This window comes from Pleurodeles waltl, chromosome 1_2 (assembly GCF_031143425.1).
Source record: "Pleurodeles waltl isolate 20211129_DDA chromosome 1_2, aPleWal1.hap1.20221129, whole genome shotgun sequence".
Classification (NCBI taxonomy): domain Eukaryota; kingdom Metazoa; phylum Chordata; class Amphibia; order Caudata; family Salamandridae; genus Pleurodeles; species Pleurodeles waltl.
The window spans coordinates 1,266,956,139-1,266,979,029 of NC_090437.1; positions in this window are offsets into that span (position 1 = coordinate 1,266,956,139).

Consider the following 22,891-nt stretch of genomic DNA (forward strand, 5'->3'; position numbering starts at 1 on the left):
ACTGGGCCCTTCAAGGCAAGAACCGCTGAACTGGGCCCTTCAAGGCAAGAACCGCTGAACTGGGCCCTTCAAGGCAAGAACCGCTGAACTGGGCCCGCCGTCTCCAGCACCGCTCCGCTGGGGTCCGCCGTCTCAAGAACCGCTGAACTGGGCCCTTCAAAGCAAGAACCGCTGAACTGGGCCCTTCAAGCCAAGAACCGCTGAACTGGGCCCTTCAAGCCAAGAACCGCTGAACTGGGCCCTTCAAGCCAAGAACCGCTGAACTGGGCCTTTCAAGGCAAGAACCGCTGAACTGGGCCCCGCCGTCTCCAGCACCGCTCCGCTGGGGGATGGCCCAGTGGGCAGGCCACCCACTGTATGGACTGTATGGACTGTGGCTTTGCACTCCCCAGGATGGCCCAGTGGGCAGGCCACCCACTGTATGGACTGTACGGACTGTGGCTTTGCACTCCCCAGGATGGCCCAGTGGGCAGGCCACCCACTGTATGGACTGTACGGACTGTGGCTTTGCACTCCCCAGGGTGGCCCAGTGGGCAGGCCACCCACTGTATGGACTGTACGGACTGTGGCTTTGCACTCCCCAGGATGGCCCAGTGGGCAGGCCACCCACTGTATGGACTGTACGGACTGTGGCTTTGCACTCCCCAGGATGGCCCAGTGGGCAGGCCACCCACTGTATGGACTGTACGGACTGTGGCTTTGCACTCCCCAGGATGGCCCAGTGGGCAGGCCACCCACTGTATGGACTGTACGGACTGTGGCTTTGCACTCCCCAGGATGGCCCAGTGGGCAGGCCACCCACTGTATGGACTGTACGGACTGTGGCTTTGCACTCCCCAGGATGGGCCAGTGGTCATGAAGTCCCCTCGTGGATCTGGCGTCGTGTACTCAAGTGGCTGAGGTGCCCCCCCTTCCCTTCCCCCTGAGGTGCCTGTCCTTTTTTCTTTCTGATGCCCCTGCAGTGTTCTCTCCGTGGAGTTCTTGTCGTGGGACTGGGCCTTGCCCCTTTGCTCAGGACCCCTGTGGTCCACGGACAGTGGTTGGACTACATATAGTAGATGTATATATTTTGTACATAGTTTATTTATTTATTAGGATTACTGCTGTTCATTTTTCAATATATCTGCCCGTTTAAGATCTCTTCTTTTGGTCTTTGCATTATTTCGGAGGGGGGGTTTGTGGGTTGTGACAGTGATCTGTGGGAATGCATTGATGTGTGTGTTGTAGTGGGTGTGGGTGGGTGGGTGTGTGCCGGTAATCTTTTCCCTCCCCTGTGTCGTAGGTGCAGTACTCACCGATGTCTTCCGCGCCGCCGAGCTTGCTCCTGGTACAGGAGTAGGTATAGGAGTGCGGGGATGACCTGTAACTCGGGTTCCATACTGCCGGAATCTCGCGTGGAGTGCGTAGAGGTGAGCGTTTTCCCGTTCGTAGTCTGTTTCCGCTGTGTTTTGATCGGCGGTGCTCCCGCCCCGGAAAAGGTGGCGGATTGGTGGGTCGTGATAGTGTGGGCGGTACATTGTCTGCCGCCTGGCTGTTGGCGGTGACCGCCGCGCTGTTTGTTTGTTCTGCCGTTGCGGTCGGAGTGTTAATGCGGCGGGCTGTGTTGGCAGTTCCCGCCAGGGTCAGAATTGCATATTTTGGACCGCCGGCCTGTTGGCGGGTTGGCCGCCGCTTTATCACCGACCGCCAGGGTCAGAATGAGGGCCTATTTGACCGGACATTACACAGTCAGCCCTCCCCCTTTTCTTGTTCTAGCAGTGCAGTTGGCAGCCTAGTGTCCATGGATAGAGTCCCCACCAGTACTGTGACTTAATTCAGCCTATACATTGACTAGATGTTACGTGTTGCACTTCATGCTTGGGACCTTGGGTGACAACATGCTAGTCTAGATTGGGTTCTGTTGGACTTTTTCCCTTATGCAGGGTCATCCCCAGTCTTTTTGCCTCCTTCCTCCTAGTTTTTCTGACCTCTTGCTGTTGGCTCTATGACTCTGAGCACTTAATCACTGCTGACCAGTGCTAAAGTGCAGGTGCTCTCCCACCTAAATTTGGTATGATTGGCTTATACCTAATTGGCATATTTAATTTACCTATAAGTCCCTTGTACAGTGGTATCTCTATACCCAGGGCCTGTAAATTTAATACTACTAGTGGGCCTGCAGCGCTGATTGCGCCACCCACTGAAGTAGACTTTCAAACCTGTCTCAGGCCTGCTAGCGCAGGGCCTGTGTGAGCAGTTTTCTGCCACAGGGACCTGGCATCTAAATTTATTTGCCAGGCCCAGAACTCCCCTTTTACTACATGCAAGTCACCCCTATGGTACTCCCTAGCTAGCCCTATGGGCAGGGTGCCATGTATGTAGAAGGCAGGACATGTGCCAGGTAGCGTGGCCTGTCCTGGTAGTGACAAACGGCCTAACATGGTGTCTCACTGCTGGTGAGTGCTGCCTTCTCATAGGATTGCATTAGAAATGCCCTGCCTTATGTGTAAGGGGTATTGTCTGATTTATGAGGGGTAGCGTAGGCGTGTTTGATATGGTTGTGATGGTGATAATAAATACTGCTTACTGGTGTAGGTGTATTTTTTATTACTATCACAGAAATGCCACTTCTAGAAAGAGCGCATTTATCTGTGCTTATGACTCTGGTGTTTTGCAGCTTGACTCCAATCCTCGTCTGGGCAGAGTGACAGTTGGGGCTTTGTGCATACTTTTCAGACAGCCTGGACACAGGGAGGGTGGAGGTGTCACAGAGGTGCATCTGCATACTGAATAGTCTTCCTGGGCTGAGAGAAGAGAGAGGCGGGGCACACCTACATTTGTAAAGGCTGTGCCCTGGCCTCACACAATAGGGTCGGTAACCCCCACTGATGTTTGGAGCCTGTGCTGAAAGGAGAGAGGGGGCACTTCCAGAACCAGTTGTAACTGGCTGGAACCTCTTCTCCCTACCATTGCTGTGGCCCCTGACCCCTGCATTTTTACCCTGAAGCACGAGGGGTGCTTCACCTGGTTGGAAAACTAAGCGCTTTGGAAAGCACTCCTTAGGGTATTTCCTTAGCATTGGAACGCGCTTTCCCCTTGCTAGGGCTTCATGCTGCTGACTGTGTATTTATCTTTTATTTTTTGTCAAAAGGAAATCACTGCCGCAGCCGGGCCCCATGAATCACTGCAGCGTGTTGGAGTGTGCTGTGTTTAGCCCCAGGGCACTTCAGGAGGAAGAGAGGAGCTGGTGCGCTCCTCTCAGTGCCCCCTGGGACCCGACGAGTCGAGCAGTGCCCCCGGGGTCCAAGCCGGCTCTCCTGTTGCCAAGGGGATCACCGCCGCCACCCGGGAAGGCACAAGATCGGCTCCAGGGAGGAGCCCAGCATGTGAAGGAGAGGCACGGCCTCTCCCTACTTTTGACAGGCAGCCGCACCGGGGTCTAGGGCGGCTGCCTCTAACCAGGCAGGACTCGGGGAAGGAGTGGGGAGCGCCCCCCTTCCCCGGTCTCTGCAGTAGGAGCAGGAGGCTCCTTTTTTTGTTATAAACAGCGGACCATTTGGAGATCGGGAAGGAAGACCTCAACGGAGACCCCCTTCTCCTCGCCGCTGACTATTGTTGGGCCTCACCTGGTCCCCCACCCCGAGGATAGGGTGTGGGGAGGCTGATTCAGGCCCCCATTTTTGCAGGTCCCTGGAGCGGCCCGTTTTCAGCAAATCGAGGGTGCCTACCGCCCCTCTCCCCCCAGGAGCACTGTGTGACCCCCGTGGTGAGCGCAGAAGCGCCGTGGGGGCCCCCTCATGCTCTCTTAGTCACTGGAGTTGCCTGTTTCATCTTACCCAGGTACTGATTAAGGATCCATATATATAATCTAAAGTTCTTTCTAAAGACTTTACAAATTAATGTATATTGCCTACCTGTTTTATGATGTTTTTGTGTGCATATGCAAATGTTCCTTTTATGCACATGCTTGCTAATATGTTTTTCTGACTTGCCATATGTTTTCTAATGTTCCTACTATGGGCATTTTATGATATTTTTATGACAAGTGCTTTGGTGTAATAACGTGTTTTCCCGACTACTGCTAGTTTGCAGAGTAACTATTGTGTAATGTTCTGACAACTGCTAAGGCAGCAGGATAGTACTGATATGTGACGCTTGGTCTAATAATTGCGTTGTGTACAATACAGTATGTTTCCTTTGTGGTGGGGATATTGCGTCACGTGTGTTGTGTTTGTTGTGCAAACGCTTTACACATTGCCTCCGGGATAGGCCTGATTACTCGTGCCAAGCTACCAAGGGGGTGAGCAGGGGTTATCTTCGATGTGTAACTCCCTTGCCCTGACTAGAGTGGGTAGGTTCTGCCTGGCTGAGGTGCATACCCTAGCCAACCAGAAACCTCATTTCTAACAGGTTCACATGACCAAATTCCCTCAGACTCTGGAGCTGTGTGCATGGCACCATTACACCTGTGTCCCTTTGGTGAGTTGTTTCAATTTTTACCTCACATACTACACCAAGTTCAATTTAATGTATGCTCCCACAGACGTACAACACACAGATTTGTTTTCCTGCATTTATTTACATGTGCAACAATGTTTAAAGCACAGGTACATTTGTTTCAACAACTACCCCAAGTATTTTGTTTGCCATAGGGTGTACAGACAGAGTCCATGGGTGAAATCCTGCATCTGCTATGAGGAGTAGAGGAGTGGTTTGGTGTTGAGGAGAATGAACAAATTGCCATTATGGAAGGCCACATTGAGAGTACACACATGGATGAGGTAATCAAGTGGGACAACAAAATGAGATCATTACTAGTTGTGAAGTTTACTAGCATAGTGATAAGCACTGGGCAAAGGCGGAAGTGGCATATTGGCACAGAAAAAGGCTACCAGGCAGTTTTACGTTGGAAGCATGTGAAGTCCACATCTTCCTCCCCTGATGTGTGTGATGCTTCCAGTGAGAGGGTGTTGAAGGTGCTGTTTGTGCCAGCAAATGGGGCACACACACACATGAGGGGCAGAAGACATGGCTGCCTAGTCCATAGCAGCACTTCTCTCTTCCAAGAGGTGAGGCATCAGTATACTGAGAAGGACCTGTTGGTTGCCTAACACGGCCCAAAGGTCCTGGTGGTAAGCACCCACAGTGTCAATGTATGTCTCGTGCTTACTCTCCATAGACCCCAAGATCTTACGTATAGCCCCCAGCTGTTTTGCAAACTCACCGGTACCACTTTGGCAGGGCATTTGTTCATGCTTCTGCCTCATGACACCAGAGATATCAGCCAGGGACTGTTGGAGTCCACAGAGCAGAGCATAGGTGCCTCGTATAGTGGACAAGGTGTCCTTATTTGGACTGAAGCATCTATGGACTACCTGTAAGGTGCCCACCATGCTCACCATCCCCACTCACACCACATCCAGCCTCTCCCACTGGACTCCTACCCCCCGATGCTGAAATTCTACTTGTGGATCCTTAGAGTCCAAGGCTGGCGGTGGTCTGGCAGGTGATGTTTGTTGTGTGCTGGGTGGACCTCCCGGAGACCCCGCAGCACTGTTGGCCCTTACTGCTACCAGAGATGGTGTGTCAAGGGAGCCCATGATTTAATGGAGGGTGTCTTGATTAAGGTTGGGCAGGCTGTCATCCTCAGACAGGTCATCATCCCGATCAGGTAGCTGCTCTGGAGATGTAGCTATATCCTCTGCAATGACAGAAAGAAATGTTAGGGTGTCCTTTGTGAGATGATGACATGGCTAAACTGTTTAATAATCTGACTTTGTAATGTTTGTCCTTCTAAACAACAGTTTTTGTCTAGGGTGAATGTTACACAGAGTCTTGGAGTTGTTGTCAAATGACAGTATCTCTACATTTTCATTACTACCATTGAGTGACCATACCAACTTTTTGCCTTTTGTCACATATTGCAACGTTGTTACACAGGTCATTGGGCCTACCATTCCTGGACATATGAAAGAAATCTTATCTACATCTGTTAAGTTGATTTACATTTGTTGGCATGATGCCTATCTTTTGTTTTTGACATGTTGAGCCCAATACTGTTCTGATTGCACCTATTCCCCAGGATGGCTCCATTCCCTGTGCCAGTATTCACCCCACTGCTCCTGTGCATGTAATGTTGCTCTGCTCATGATCTTGTTATGATCCAGCAATCTGGATTTCACTATGTACACTATGAGACATTGCCTTGTTGTGCTGTCTACCATGCACATCAAGTGTTAATGTGTTCGAGCGTTGGAAATGTTACACTTATCTCGCACAACCCTACACACATTCGAAAAGTGAAAGACTGCAGAAATGTTTGTGGGTATGTGCTTCCTATGTAGTACATATTTCTGTATACTTGCTTACACTTCTGAGGCCATCATTGTGGACAATGGGCACTGAGTACAAAATCATAGGCTATGGTGAATGTCACACTAGGGATTTTGGTAGCACTGACAGTGACCTGAGTTGCTACTTGGCAGACTTGAGTATCAGCATAGGGTGACACATCTTCCCATTGAAGCATATTCACTTGGAAATATACATGCCTCCTGTACAACTTGTCATTTTGGGGCAGACACTACTTTATACCACACAATGATGTGACCCAGGTCATACATTGACTCTTTTGTGCCTACATCACCAACAATATGTGTGACCATTGCAATATACTGACATGTCCGTCTTTTGTTATTGACTATAGTCCAAGCTGTACCCCACATGGTAATAGTGCTGGAAATTGTGATATGTACCTAACTGCTTTTGATACATGACTGATAGCATCTACCTCAGTAATCAAACATCACTGACTCCTGCCCTTTGTGTTGGCTGACTATTTTACATGTCCCTTGATAGATCCATTTTTTACATAATCCAACATGGAAATATGTAGCAACATGACCCAAATTCCCTGCAGACTTCTTCCTACCTGATGCTACTTCTTCACCCAGAATCATTTAACTTGTAGGCTATTGTACCCCTATGGCCTATTCTCTGTAATCCATTTAAAGCTGCAACACAAGTGTGACAGTGTTGGACACAGCAGTGCATGTGTATTGTTTACCCATGTCCATTATGTTATACTTGGTATGCACTATGTCCTTATTCAGTCATAGTGGCAGTTCCATCTGCACAGACCTCACTTACAAGATTTTTTGACTCTGGTATTGCCAATAAGTGAAACACCTCCCCAGGTGACCCATAACAAGGAGCTGTGTCATTGATGATCCTAGATTTAATTTGTATTATATGTGTGCTGCATTCTGTCACACACATTTGAAGTGGACAGAACCTGGCATGATTGCATTTGTGCAGGAAGTTGCCCTTCCTGCACATAAATAATCATTCCTGTAATGCAGACACCCTTGATCCATGGTGATAGGGTGTCTGCGTTGCAGGGGTGATTGTTTTTGTGCATGAAGGGACACCTTTCTGCGCGATAACAATGCTAAGAGGCATTGTCTACTTTCTATGTGTGATGCATAATGCATGACACTTGGGAAAAGGAAAAACCAATGATAAATGAAGGTAAATCTCATTGTTGCACCTCCCTTACACCTCCCCTGTGGAGTCTTCAGCTTTTGATGCTTTTGAAGCATTCCCAAGTTTACAAATCCTTTTAAATCTGGGAATGCATCAATATCCATGGCTGTCAGTTGGGAATACACACCACAACACCCGTGGAATGCCTCTTTGATGCATTACTCCATATCTACAAGGCCATGCAAAACCACTTTGCTTGACTTTGCTTGACCTGGTTGATATGGGCCTGCAGCTTGTGCTATCGATGCGTGCAAAAAAGAAATGCACCTGCGGCGTTAGCCACTTATAAATATGACCTGTAGATTTATAGAATAATTTTGTGCATTGCACTACATGTCCCACAATCTACACGTTCGGATGGACTGGTGCTGTACATTCAAATTGTTATGGGTGCATGTGACGGAGTCCGTCTGAGCTGTGAAACATTTTACTGGGCAGTATTGTTAACCTTTCAGTGGCATTTGACAGGACATAATTCAGACTCCTGCCCTATGCCCTGCAGACAGCACGCAGAGCTTTGGGACATAGATAGTATAAGTGCATACCTTGCATTTGTTGCACCCATTGCCCCTTATTGTTACCTACTCTGTGTCTCTGGTGGCTCATCGTCTTGTATGGGGGCTCCTGCCACCAACTAGTCTGGGATGACAGCTGCCACTTACTCCTCCAAGGTATCCAGATCGTATTGTGGCACAGGGCTCCCTCCTCTGGTCTGCAAGTTCTTTGCCAGTTTATTCTTTCTCCCGCACTTGGAATCTTGCACTCTTTGCTTGTGCCACACTGTTGAACTTCTCCACGATGGCCTGCCAAATGGCCCCTTTCATCCCTAATGGCAATTTTGAGGTGACAAATAGCTGATTTTGGTGTTCTGTCACCTCCCTGATCAAGATGGAACTCTCCTCCTCACTGAAGTTACACTTCCTCTTCCCCTGTGAGTCTGACTGGACATACTGGCTGGTGCTGGGGTTATTGCCTCTGTTGCTACTGCCTGCTGCTGGGTCCATGGCTGCCTCCTGTGGAGTGTGGCATTTTTCCATGATGTTTCAGTTATTGTACTTTTTTGATGCATTCTGCACTCAAAAGTAATTCAGGGTCGATTTGCATCACTTTACGTGCTGCAAGTCGGCACTGCATCACTTGCTGCAGTAGCATCATATTTCGCTACAACATTGCACACATTGATGCGTCCATTTTTTTGATGTTAGCAGGATCTTTAAGCCATGGTGCACTTTATTGTTAATACAATGCATCCATGGTGTGGGATTCTGTCCTACCTGGCCGCATGTCTTTTGATGCATTGCAGCAATGCAGCCTTTCTTGTTAATATGAACCCTAGTACTCTGAACAATAAATGTTTCTTGAATAGATCCATGATAAGGTTATCCTTAACTGAGACAATGAAGGCTGAATCCATAAGTGCAATTATTTCATGTGAAAATTCTTCAATCTCCACTATCACACAATAGATGGACTATCCACGCAGGATTGAGGGATGCCCATTGCAGGCTTCGGGACAGAGGAAGACCTTTCAAGGCTGAATGTAATGTTTGTCTTCACCTTGTATTATTCTGAAACCGTGTTTCATATAGTCACCTGCACCTTTCTTTTGGTAAGCAAAGAATGCTCCTCAACACTGACCCACAACAGACAACACTGGATTATTTCACTTATTTCAAAAATGGTGTCTAAGAACTATAGCTCTATAGTTAATACATCTGAAAACCTGAGTTGTGAAATGTTATGTTCTAATTCTTGTAAGTCATTTTATCAGAGGCAAACCTCCAGTTACAGCTAACCCTGTTAAAAGGAGTCAAACATTCACACTTTCTGCAAGTGATAATGATAACATATGCAAATCCAATTTCAGTGCTGCTTTTGCCTCGCAGTCCAGCCATGATCCATGCTGGTAGTACACATGCAGTGAATTTCATCTGGGTGGGAGTTGCCACTTAATTGTGCATATCTATATTGCATATTGGGAGATTAGATCAGAATTTTCAACAAAAAGCAAAGTTCTTCCCCACATGATGAACATTCTTGTAAGAAAGATGGAAATGTACAGCTAAAATTGCATGGCCATGATCACAGATTGTTCACAATAATTCTTGGTTCAATAGGTTGTGCCCATTCTGGGGAGTTTTACTCATGATCATTGATAATCCATAGGAGGAAATTGACAGTTGTTAAATCTGACTAATATATTTCCATGGAAGCTTAATAGTACCCTGATCAATTTTCTTGCATGATTTCCCCATCAAACTTATCTTCTTACATGACTCAACATTTTACATTGTCTTTTATCACAGCTGCAACGTTGGAAGGATTTTGTCTTCCAGGTGGAAGGGATATTAGGTCTGTCTCCAATTTTTGTCTCCAAAGCTTTTGGTGATGTACTGAATGAGCACCAAGCAGTCAGTAATAAAACAGAAAAACAGCACCATATGTTTTCAGAAGAGAAAAACAGTGAAAAGGACTCAACTGTAGGGAAATATTCTGTACTTTAGTATGGAAGCTGTCCTATCAAAGCCATACCAAGCGACCTGTGGACTTGTATGGTTAGCTTTGTGTGGCTATTCGTTATATTTGCCGGTAGTCTTACTTAGTGTGAATATTCCTTCCACAGTGACCAATTGAGCCAATCTGATTTTCTTCAGGATTTGTACAACCTGAATTGTGTCTACCTTTTTTCAATGCTCTCCACTGAAGTGTTCCTCTTAGCACTTAGGAAGGATATGAAACCACTTGTGGCCTGATTTAGCTATTGACGGATGGATTACTCCATCACAGCGGTGACAGATATCCAGTCCGCTGAAATCTAGAATAATGGGATTTCGATTTTGGCGGACGGGATACCAGTCACCGTTGTGACGGAGTAACCCATCTGCCAATATCTAAATCAGGCACTAAGTTTTTAAGTTAAAGGATTTTCTTTAATATGGATTTGTAAAGCACTGTGTGTCACCTGTGAGGGTATCCAGTTGCTGAGTAGTAGAGCGTAGGTGTCTGGTGAGGTTGGGCCTGATTACATACTGTCACAGAGGTACCGCAAGAAGACTAATTAAAAAGCCAGATCTTCAAACTTCTTGCAGAATTCAATAAGTGAGAAGAAGGCCCTGATTTTTTGAGTGGGGTTGTTCCAGGAACTGGTGGCATGGAAGGAGAATGATCAACCTTCTGTTCTGCTCCTGTGGATGTGGGGTGTGTGTGCGAGTGAGAGTGATGCTGAGTGAAGTTGTCTGGTGGGTTGGTGGAAGTGAAGATGGTGATTGAGGTATGCATGTCCTGTGTTGTGCTGTCACTTGAATGTGTATGTGAGAAGTTTGTTCTGGCAGAGCTTTTGGATGGGGAGCCATTGGAGCCCACTGAGAAGTGGTGTAGGATTGGTACAGGAGGTCAAAGACAAGCCTGGCAATGGTGTTTTGGATGGTTTAAAGTCTGTGTAGACTATGTTGCCGTAGTCCAATCTGCTTGTGATCAAGGCCTGTCCAATGGTACACCTGGTGTCCCACTTCAAGATTTTACGTAGCATGCGGAGGATGTGGAAGTATGGGGAGGTGATGGCATTGACCTGGGACTTCATGGTGAGATTGGTGTCCAGGATGAAGCCTAGGTTCCTAACATGATCTGTTGGGGTACGTATGTGTCTGATTTGGGCAAGCCACAAGTTAGGTGTCTGAAGGTGAGCTCTCATTCCCGAAGATCAGCACATCAGTTTTGTCAGTGTTGAGATTGAGGCAGTTCTCTTTCATCTAACTGGCCATGCTGGTCATGCATTGTTTGAAGTTTGCCTTGGTGGTGACGGTGTTGTCTGAGAGGGAAAAAATTAGCTGGGTGTCATCAGTGTAGGAGATGATGTTGATTCCATGGGATCTGATGACGTTCACCAGAGGAGTCATGTACACAATGAAAAGTGTGGGGCTGAGTCCTGATCCATGTGGGACTCCTCAGATGAGGTCCTTAGGTTCTGATGTGATCAGCGTTAGCCCCGATTTGTGTTCTTCCAGAGAGGAGAGAAGGTATCCATTTGAGTGCTGGTCCTTTTATTCCTTCTGACCGCATAACATATGACACTTTACCCTACCTGGGAATTTTAGTCTTTCTCCTATTGTTCCCTTATGATAAGTCCCTAATTATAAGTGGTGTCTTAATTTTTGTGGATGTAGTAACAGCAGTAAAGAACCTGATCAAAATTTAGTGATCTCTGTAAATTTGATAAAAGCAGTTGAAATGTCTATGTGAAAGTCCAGACCTGGAATTATCAGTTCAGTTATAATTCCTCATTTCTTAGCAAACCACCAGGATCCAAACCCATTATTAAGGTTGTGATATAGAGTTTGGCAGACAGGTTCCATTGTCACAACAGTACAGATATTCTGTTCACCATATTACAAGTTCCTCAGGATATAATGGAAATGTTTTAAGACATTAGAACAAGCTTTTTTTTAATTTACCAGGTCTTTGTTAGGATCAAAAATAGCAGTCACCTGACCAGTACCTGGTTGTATGATGAAAGTCCAAGCATTGAATCAATAACAGAAAAATGTATGGAGGACGTTCAGGACGGGATATGTTCGCCCGTTCCACTGACTAGTAGTTCACCAACTTGGTGGTCTACTCGTCGAGAACCAATGTGGTCTGGTCTGAACCTTTAATTACAGTGTTTGTAAGAATAAAAACTAATTGGGATAATCTTGAATATATTGATTCAAGGTGTTGTCAGATCATAAGTAGCCAACATGTTTCTGCCCTCTTCTATCGCCAAACTGGTCTGGGGCATTCATCAGGGCCTAGGATCCCTTTCATATATGGGGGTGGCTGGCTGAGCTAAAAAGGTGAGAGCATACATTGGCATGCACACTGGGCCTACCTGTGCATTGGAAACAGCAGTTAGGCATGAAGAGAAGAGAATCAAATATATTAGTCAAAGAACACAGAGTGTATGAGGTGCAAGTGAACAAACACTGCAAAACACTGCACAGAAATGTGAAGAACCATGCTGTGGGACACACAAACAGCCGTGCAGGAACTGACGGATGTGCTGTGTTTGTCTCTAAATAGAGTCATAAAAGAAAACGCTCAGTGCAGGTGCTCTTACCCTGCGGGAAAAGACAGTTTGCCTCAGGTCTGAGACGAAGAGGGAAGATGGCCCTTGTAGTCACACTCTGTTGTAGGAATACAAGACCGAATTATGAAGGAAGACAGGAGGAAAAAATAATGAAAATGCGAGTGCAAAGCTCAAAAAGCACTCATGGCCTAATTGAATTGTTGAGTCAGCTTTATAAATGCAAATGTCCTAATCAGTCCATAAGACCACACACATATCAAATATAAAAGAATCATAACACAAATGACCTGCTTAAACCGAGGTCTGTATAAAACAAAAAAGACCTGTTGATGCAGATGGATGTAAGGTCAACACCACTTGCATATGTATGAGTGTAGTAAAAGAACCCGTTGTTCATGGTCAACTCACACCACAACATGTAGAAGAAAACATAGAGATGCCACCACAAAGATTTTATCTGTAGAAATCCAGTTTCAAGTCTTAGAGGTGGCCTCCACGGGAGAGAACGGTAAAAACCACTTACTACTCCAAAGGAAGCATCTTGCTTTTTCAGCTAAGGGTGACCCTGTCCCAGCCACTTGCTCGAGTGGGCCGGGGCAGAGGGAGGTTAAATACTGCATCGTCGGCTATGGCGCCCGGCCAGGTGACAGCACGTCAAGCGCGTCAGGCAGGTGCTTCCTAATTGGATCACTATTCGAGCCCAAACTCATGGGAGTTGTACTCCCATGTGCTCGGGTCAAATATCGGCTGGGATGTCTTTGGACTTGGATGTCTTGGGGTGGTAATTCCTCGAGTCCATTACAGGAAAACAGCTAAACACACAAAAAGAGGGGGGAGTGGTGCTTGTATGGTTGTATGATGAAAGTCCAAGCATTGAGGCACTTGATTATATAAATGAAGGCTTTGGCTATTTTGCCACTGTGTTAGAGGGAGGTGGGTCATTGTTTAAGCCTTTTCACTCCATTATTGCACTCTCTTGTGAGACATCAAATAAGGGCAAGATAATCAAAATCTTTTATCTGTAACAATATTGACATATTTGTAGCCAAGAATCTTCTCAACTTTAAAAGTTAGGCAGTACCTGTGATTCAAAACCCTTGGACACCTTATCCACTCCAACATGTCTTGCAGTCCTAACTTAAGGCGATTTCCATGGTATAGCATTACCTTCTGTGCTACTCATTAAATGAGGAGTATTTGACCTGACAGCCTTAGAGTTGTCTCCCTCCAAATCTTTTGCCTTAATCCCCCATTTTTGCTGATCTCCTTTTTGATGGACTTCGGACTCTATGCATTTCACCACTGCTAACCAGTGCTAAAGTGTCTATTGTGCTCTCACCTCTAAACATGGTGAAATTGACTTACCACCGATCGGCACATTTAATTTACTGGTAAGACCTAGCAAAGTGGTACCACATGTAAATTAAATGCTAATAGTGGGCATGTGGCACCTATTGTGCCAACAATTTAACAAGCTCTTTCAACATGTCTCAGGCCTGCCATTCCAGTTTGTGTGAGCAGTTTTAAATTGCCATTATGACCTGGCAAAACAAACCTTTTGCCTAACCACTTAAACCTTGCTTTTTCATGCCTATACATCACCACTCGGGTAGGCCCTAAATATCCTATAGGACAGGGTGCAGTGCATTTAAAAAGCTGGGTATATACTTTTACCTTTTACATGTCATAGTAGGGAAAAACACATAACTCAGTTTTTACTACTGCAAGGCCTTTCTCTTCCATAGTATAAAATAGGGCTAACGTATTACATTCAACAAGAGATAACATTCAATTGGGAATATGTAGGACTGCTGAGTTAGGTGTCTAAAGAATTGTAAGTTAAAACCCTCTTTAATTGCAAAGTTAGATTTTAAATCAAATGTCTGAAAATACTAGAAAGTTAGCATTTTCTTAACTCAACCATTTGGTTCCTGCTTCCTGGTCATTTCACTAGGTGGGACTGGCTATTGCTCCCAGACATTGCGAGTTGGGGCCAGGACAGGGATCAAGGAGTTTCTCCTACTTCAAAGCTGGCACCTGTATAATATTGGACCCTCAGACCCAATTTCTCAGGACACACCTGGAACTATAGAAGCCTCAGAAAGAATTTTTGTGCTGCTGTACAAGAAGGACTTTTAATCTTCTGCCCTGTTGCCTGAGTGAATGGACTGAGCCTGCATCATGAACCCATGACTACCAGAGTGACTCCAAGTGCTAGTTGCCTACCTTCCTGATCAGAGGTGCAGGGACAGAAAAGGCTTTTACCATTTTGAACCCAGCACTAGGTCTCTACGTGTTGTGAGTCTTACCCCCCAAGCTGTGCTATACCCCAATCCTGGACCTTTGGAAGTGGGCCTGAAGGTGCTCTGCCAGCCCAGCTCTGGTCCAACAAGTAGAACTGATGTAACACAACTCATTTCCTAGCAGCCCCTTCGGAACCACTACAGTGCGACATATTCCTGATGCAAGACTTCGCATTACAGCCTACAATCTCATCAGAACCATCACTGCACAATGCATCCTCGACCCAAGCCTTGGCATCACAAGCCCCTTGTTGACTGCATTCTTGATGCAGGACTTTGCATGACAGCTCTGCAGCTTCTCCATAACCGCTGGTGCATGAAGAATCTTTGAGCAGGATTTTGCATCGCAAACCCCTTGTTGGCAGTATCCTCCATGATGACGAAGGACTCCACCTTGCAGCTCCTCAGAACCGTTGCTGCATGACGCATCTTCGAAGCAGTATCTAATAACATTCTGCAACCAGGATTTTAGGTACGTTGTCCAGTGGGCCTAACTTGGTACCTGTATCTGGCCCGACCCCCATCTCGGTCCTCCTTAACTTAAGACTTTGTAGCAGTCTGGCACGACCAGATAACCACAGTTAATGCTTTGTGCTTAAAACTTTGCATATTTGCAGGTCCACAGATTGAAGTTTTGTTGCTTAGGTATCAACTAATCCCTTGTGTATTAACCTAGACTTAATTATAGATCAGGTATCTAGGGATAAGGGATTGAGAAGAAACACCACTTATCATACAAACTCTGGTCTACGCCTGAATTGGGACAAAATAAACCCAACGACTTTCAATCAAGAAATTATGAGATATAGATTTGACTCCATTAACATATGTTTATCTCAGCTGTCTGACCATGATCATATAGTTCAAGAATTTGAACTATTAAGTAATGCTATTTCGCATGCCCTTGTGGTGGACAGGCCTACTATGGGTTTGCCCGCACAAAGATGGTTTGATTCTGCGTGTTCAACTGCTCACAAAAAAAAAAAAATATGTCCTTAAATCAGTTCCTCCTTCCCGTTACTTAATTAAATCAGCAAGGGCTGAGTATAAGGCCACCTTGGGAAAAAGGAAATCAGAGATAAGGTCTAAGGCATGGGAAGAGCTACAGGCTGCGTCCGATCTGAAGGATACTTCAAAATTTTGGAAGGTGGTCAATCATTCTTATTTTTCGGACAGTAACACTAAGGTTGATGATTGTCTTATTGCAGAAGAAGTTTGGTTGAACCACTTTAGGAAGGTATTTGATCCAGATAATGACTTTCTGACCAGGGAGGATAATATTACCAACCGGATTAACACAGTCCCCAATATAAATGCCAATTATATTTCATTTGATCTACATGAGATCCTCGGAGCCATTAATCTTTCAAAACAAGGGAAGGCTCCTGGCCCTGATGGTGTTCCCATCGATATTTTTAAATATTGCCTAATCTTTGGGGCCCCTTAGTTACAAATGTCCTAAGAAGTGCTGTTAAAGGTAATATACCCCCTTCTTGGAAACTGGCAACTATTATTCCTATCTTTAAAAAGGGCAATAGACAAGATCCTTCCTGTTACAGACCAATATCTTTGATTGACTCTACGGCCAAGATTCTGGGCAGTGTGATTTTATCCCGCCTGGAGGATTGTGTGCTATAGACACCGATTTTATCTCCAATTCAATTTGGTTTTAGACCCGGTTTGGGTACAGTTGAGCAAGTATTAAACTTGCATATCATTCTTAGCAAATATGTAACTGCCAAAAGGGAGCCAATTCATATGGCTTTTATTGACTTATCCAGCGCATTTGACTTGGTAAATAGGGAGAAGTTGTGGCAAATCATGGAAACCTTGGGATGTGACGTGACTCTACTGTATTGGAACTTATAAAGCGCCTTTATATGGATTTAAGGGTTTCAGTTTAGTTTGGCCCATCGGGACAGAGAACCGCCTGGATTCCCTTTTTCAGGAGAGTAAGACAGGGATGTATTCTGGCCCCCTTTCTTTTTTTGATATATATAAATGGGCTCTATGACTTTTTGATCAAAAATGGGAAGGATGTGGCAAAGATGGGTCAGAGATTGCTTCCAGTTTTATTATATGCAGATGATGCTGTACTTATTGCACGCACTGCAAATGGTTTACAAGGCCTGTTGGACCTCTTTTTGAACTTCATGCTGGACCTTGATTTGAAAGTTAATTATTCTAAGACATTTGTTATGACATGCGGCCCCGAAATACAAAATCTAAACAATTTACTATGGGGGGCAACAACATTAATAAGGTGAGGGATTTCTGTTACCTAGGTATGCATATAAATTCTTCCATGCTTTGGAATACCCACCTTAAAGTTACGACTCAACAATTGGCAAGGAACACGGAAGCGATTTTTGCCCGTAAACTGGGTCATAGGCCGTCTTCTCAGATTATGACGCTATATTACTCCAAGTGTGCCTCAGCAGCCCTATACGGGGCTGGTGTCTGGGGCCACATTAAAGTACCTACTCTCCAATGTATTGAGAATAAATTTATGCCCAGATTATTGATGGTACCCAAGTGTATAGCAAACATCATTATCCACGAGGAGGTGGGTCAATGTTTTTTAGAGGACACAGTCTCTATTGCCCCCCTTTTGTTGTGGATTATATGTTGGACGAATCTAGCGACAAGTCTTGTACAGGAATGTATTACTGAATCCATACAGTTGGCCAACTCGAACAGGATTCCCTGGCTCTCATATTTGCGATCATCCTTCGATAAGCTGGGGCTTAAGTATATGTTTGAAGAACCACAACTGCTAACCACAACTGCTAGGTCCCTGCTGAAATCACGATACTCTGAGCATACCTTAGACATAAGACTTCATAGCTGTTTGAAACTGAAATCCTGAGATTCTTATACCCAAATTGTTACAGCCTTACATATAGAACCCTATTTGACCTGGTTTTCATGTCCAAAAATATACTCTCTTTTAATCTTTTTTAGCCTGAACTTGATCCATTTTAAGGTGGCCTTTCCGAATCAGTGTATCTGGCAAAAAGACTTACCACCTTGTCCCTGCGATGCTAGTTCAAAGCAAAATACTTCCCACTTTTTTCTTTTTTGTTCCTTTTATGCCACCCCGAGGAATGCTTTTATCTTACCTATTTTACGTACATTAAGACTGATTCATTATAAGGAAGCTTTGATATATTTTCAGAAATTGTCAAATGTCAAAATTTGTTTTCAGGTATTAAATTTTATCAGATCATCTATTGCTATTAGGAATCAGGTATAAGATAGATCTTTCCATAGGGAGTAAGGTTTTTTTATTATATTTTAGGGTAGTTAAAATTGTTTTTTATTTGGTTTTATATTGTATGACATTAGTTAATGTTCTGATAAGAATATTGGAATATTTGTGAAAGAGGAACTTGGTCTAGATTACTTTGCCCTCTTTTTTGTAATCTATGTAAGATATGATCCTATGAGCTGTGTTTTAATCTTTTTCTGTTCATTTGTTCACTTGGATATGTGATTTTAATTTGTACTTGTATGGCAATCGCCGAATAAAGATCTTTGACTGACTGAACTAATTTATTACATTTTACACAATTTCTCTAAATTGGTGTGTAATTCTTCTTGTGTGTGTTTTCACATTATTGCTGTTTGAAGTGATGCATAATTACTTTAATATTGACTTTAAGTTAGGCCTGACTGCACCAAGCTACCAGAGAGTTAAGCACAAGGATTCTTTGGGGTTGCTTGAGACTTCACCCTGACAGAAATTGTGACTGCTGTTTGAGTAGGGTTTCACCCCCTCAACCAGTAACCCAATTTCAAACAAGGAGGACCAGTAAGAATTGCTCCATATGAGAGCTTGACTTTTTCGTTAGAAACTCAGAGACGATATTTCATACTTTAAGGGGTAATGTCAGCAATAGGTAGGCTTTGAGGAAATAGTGACAATCATCCCAAGCAGCACACAATAATTCCATGGAGTAATTGACACCTCCAATGCTCGACTTTAAAAAACTATTGTATGGATCTAGATCTTGACTACACACTCATCTCCTCCCTCTGATTCTCATCCTTCTGCTGTTTATAATCTTAAGATTGCTTCATTGATGCTTGTCTGTACTGCGATAGCCACTTTAGTGAGGAAGGCAATCAAAACATTGTTATCCAGAATAAACCATCCATTTAAAAAAAAAAAAAACATATAAAAAGGGGTATTTGGACAGCCCCGCATTATTAGTGTCAGCCCACAGAATTTCACAGATTTGACCAACCTAAAAACTGTCAGCAAACACATGGATTGTTTGAAATTCTGAATGTTTGGCCCCGCTTTTACGTTGCTCTGCAGTGCTTCTCCACATGCTTCCTGTTTATATTTGGTGGCCAAAATCACTCTGAACCTCCCACACTGCACTCACATCACATGACACTTGAAAGAGCTCCTCTGCCTCTCATTCGGAAACGAACACAATTCAAGGTCCTCACCCACACTTGCCAGGCACTACATAAACGTGGACAAGTATTCCTTAACAGTTGTACCAGACTCCCATTTGCACATATCCTATGCATATGGAAACCCAGATCTGGCTGTCCAGTCTTCGCCTACATCACTCCTAAATCATGGAACAAACTGCATCTACACATAAAAGCCTCATCCTCACTTCTGGAATTCCACAAGAAGCTGAAGATCTGTTTTTTTGAGTAGTCCAACTAGGGTCTAGGTGTGCCTAGTCTCACAGCTGCTCAGTCCCAGGATACCCTCCTGGGTGAGAATGCACTCTACAAATCTGCCTATCACAAATTATATATTTTTTTAAGGGCCCAGCATCAGCAAAATATTGCAGGGCCACTCACTTCCTTTTTTATGTGCCTTCACACTCTGTTTTTTCTTATTCTGTCATTCTCAAATGGCCTTTAGCCATGTTGGAACAGTACAGTGGAAAAGCCTCAATGGTAGTTGGTGGATCAGAACGGTAAAATAAAAAAAATAAAAAAAGAGTACACAGGTGTGCAGAAAGGGAAGCAAGTGGCCCATTAGCACATGGCAGCCAAATGTCCCTCGAAAAATATAAATAAAGCATTCAGCAAAGCAACAGAACAACTCTCCTGTTAAATGGAAGAACTATTGCCTATGCCAGTGCCTGTTAAATACAACTGCGCCTATTTACGAGAATGTAACGAAGTGCAGCTCAACAAGTTCCCATCACAGGGAAAGGGCAGGAATGTGCCGTATTTGAGGCAATACTGTGCATTTCTATCCTTTCCCCTGTGCTGGCACACAATGGGCTGCCTTGCACCAATGCAGGTGCCATTGTGTGTCAGCGCAGGGGAAAGGCCAGGAATGTGTCGTATTGCCTTACATCTTCCTGCACAAAATCAATCCTGAGAGGCATATTGCTCTATTTGTACTCCAGCACATAGAAAGAGGAACTAATGAGGAGAAATGAAGTCATTGTTCCTTGTTACTCCTCCACTGAGAAGGCGAATGTTTTTGGTGCATTCCAAGGTGTACCACTTATGGTTAATCTGGGAATGTGTGAAAACCCAAGGGAGTTGCATGGGAACACGTGGCCTGGCAGTTTGGGCGGGACTGTTCCCATGGGGAACAGGGTCAAGACTGATTTGAATATGGCTGGGTCCGAAATGGGGGGGGCATGGTGAGCAAAAGAATGATGGATTAAACCCAGATCTGTGACTGGTGGTGAGTGTTTGAAATGTTTCAACACCATGTCCATCATCCTTTTGAATTGCGAAAGTTGTCCTAAGTGGGAAGGGTATGCCCAGATATTCTTCCCTTGCTCACTGTGCCACTGGATTCAAGCTAGCCTGGCTGATGAAAGGTGATACCCTGAAGCCGGTCCCAGGATGCTTGTTTCTAGTGCATGGAGGACTTGGTCTGGCATTTCGGGCTGAACTATTTTTATGGGGAACAGAGTCAAGACTGATTTGCCTATGGCTGGGTCCAATCTGGGGTGGCATAGTGAGCAAAAGAATGATCGATTAAACCCAGATCTGTGACTGGGGGTGAGTGTTTGGAAAGTTTCAACACTCAGTCTATTATCCTTTTGTGTTGCTACAGTTGTCCTAAGTGGGAGGGGTATGCCCAGATGTGGGTCCCTTGCTCACTGTGCTACTGGATTCAAGGTAGTCTGGCTGATGAAGGGTGATACCCTGAATCCGGTCCCAGGATGCTTGTTTCTGGTCCAGGGAGGACCTGGCCTGGCAGTTCGGGCTGGACTGTTCCCATGTGGAACAGGGTCAAGACTGATTCGCATATGGCTTGGTCCAAACGTCGGGGCATGGTGAGCAAAAGAACAATGGATTAAACCCAGATCTGTGACTGGGGGTGGGTGTTTGAAAAGTTTCAGCACTCTGTCCATCATCCTTTTGTGTTGCTAAAGTTTCCCTAAGTGGGAAGGGTATGCCCAGATGTGGATCCATTATTCACTGTGCCTCTAGATTCAAGCTAGCCTGGCTGATGAAGGGTGATACCCTGAAACTGGTCCCAGGATGCTTGTTTCCAGGCCAGGGAAGATGTGGCCTGGCAGTTCAGACAGGACTGTTCCCATGGAGAACAGGGTCAAGACTGATTTGCATATGGCTGGGTCCACACTGGGGTGGCATGATGAGCAAAAGAACAATGAATTACACCCAGATCTGTGACTGGGGGTGAGTGTTTGAAAGGTTTTAACACTCCATCCATCATCCTTTTGTGTTGTTACAAACACCCACCTAACGCCAATGGAATGCCTTACTCTAAATTTATGGAGCCACTCAGGGTCAAGCAAAGTGGCCTTTCGTGGTTCCATAACTCTCTATTTTAAGTTGTGTTGAGTTTGAACCGCGTTGTGTGATGTGCATGGTGCTAGGGCAATGCAACAGATTTCACAAATATGCCCCAATATATGTCTACCAAGCTATGGTGATTTTAGTCCATAATGTTCCCAGATCCTGGTTTTATTCTATAGCAAAAGACCAGGTTTAAAATACAAATTAAGAATTTGTTTGACATGAATAATACGCAGGAGTATTTTTCCTGTGTAGTTTGGCCTATACAGCAATTATATGTATTGTGAAAGTTATGATTCTTTAAACATCCTATTGTGTTAATTTTGTGCAAGCATTTTGCAGCCCTGTCATTTTTGCTAAAAAATGTTAATGTAAAAGTTTTTAAATCAGCCCCTAATCCGAGACAAAAATTAAATTCCCGACAGTAAATCTTTTTGCTTGAACTAGAAGGCTCCAGCAGGGATTGATTACACCGATTGTAAGGTTAACAATTTGCGGTGCCCGTTGCAGACAAATGTGAGAGATAAATTACAAAACAGACACAGGAGGCAGAGCCCTAGAGATCTTATTTTATTGGAGGAGACACATGATTTAAGCGATCCATAAATTAGTCTGTCTGAGTTTGCCTACAAATCTGTGAACAGGCTTATCTACAGTTGTTTATACATGAGCAGTGACATCTAATTATGGCATAAACACAATTAAGGATCGTGCCCTCAATTTGGTAATTCAGGTGAACCTGCAAAAATCTCCTGCAGAATGTTTTGTGAAAATTAAGAGGCACGACATTAAATGCTAATTCGTATGAATATAAAACATAATTGAGAAAGCCACCGCGCGTCCTTGATTTTACCGTAAAATAAGCATAACAAATTGCATTCTTAGTACCATCTTCCTGAGCCAGGTAGCACTGCAATGAAAGTGTTTATGTTTCTTATGTTTATAATGCTGTGGCTAATATGTTCTATTAGTTTTCCAAAAGATCCTCTTCATTCTATCTCATAGGTTGTTGGTCCATATCACATGGAGCGAACCACGCAAATAATAATTTACGATACGGGCTCTCTAGCTGTTTCGGACTGTTTAGTGAATTAAATATCCATAGGATAATCTATACACAAGTATCTAATTTGATATATTTCTGGGTCAACATACAATGAATTTCCTCTGTGCAGAACAGTAATTTTGGATTGATACATTGTAGCAGAGACCCCATGACTGAATAAAGGACAAG